This window comes from Arachis ipaensis, chromosome B09 (assembly GCF_000816755.2).
Source record: "Arachis ipaensis cultivar K30076 chromosome B09, Araip1.1, whole genome shotgun sequence".
Taxonomy (NCBI): domain Eukaryota; kingdom Viridiplantae; phylum Streptophyta; class Magnoliopsida; order Fabales; family Fabaceae; genus Arachis; species Arachis ipaensis.
This window is the reverse complement of record NC_029793.2, coordinates 795,069-795,756: the sequence shown is the minus strand read 5'-3', so window position 1 is coordinate 795,756 and position 688 is coordinate 795,069.

Sequence of the window (688 nt, the reverse complement as noted above, 5' to 3'; positions counted from 1 at the left end):
ACCAAGTTCTTGTGCTTGTTGTCCATTGGTATAGGTTAGGGGTGTGTCCGTAGAAGCAGATGAGATTGAAATAATGATGAATAGGAATGTTGATATTCCTAATGGAAGAAATAACGTGACCTTCATATCTTTTATGGTTTGATAGATGAGAAATTGAAGAAACAGTTAACTTTCTCTCTTTCTTCTCTCCTCTATGCTTTTGGTATTGCTCCCTTTTTTTTTTCATTTAAATAGAATAAAATATATATATATATATATATTTGTAGATGTGATTTTTTTAGAAACGAGAACAGGGAATTAAGGGGAAAAAAAAAAGATACATCTGAATTATGTAAAAATGATACAATCTACAAGATCTTTATAGGTAATAAACAAATAAAATGATAAATAATTAGTATCCTATAATTTATAATAGTATCGTGATAATATATATACAGACACGCTAATTGATATGCTAATGATTCATACTAATAAATATATACATATGCTACTGATTTTAATACTTGTAAACAATTTATTTTAGTGTTAATTTATTGGTCGAATTCCATAAATTGATCTTAGACCGGCAATTTTTCCTTAATTGATAATTCTGTTTTAAATTTTTTTAGTAATTAACTAGACTTAAATAAATATTTATTAATTTGCTGTGAATTTAAAATTCATTTAAAAATTTATTGTTGACTAATAT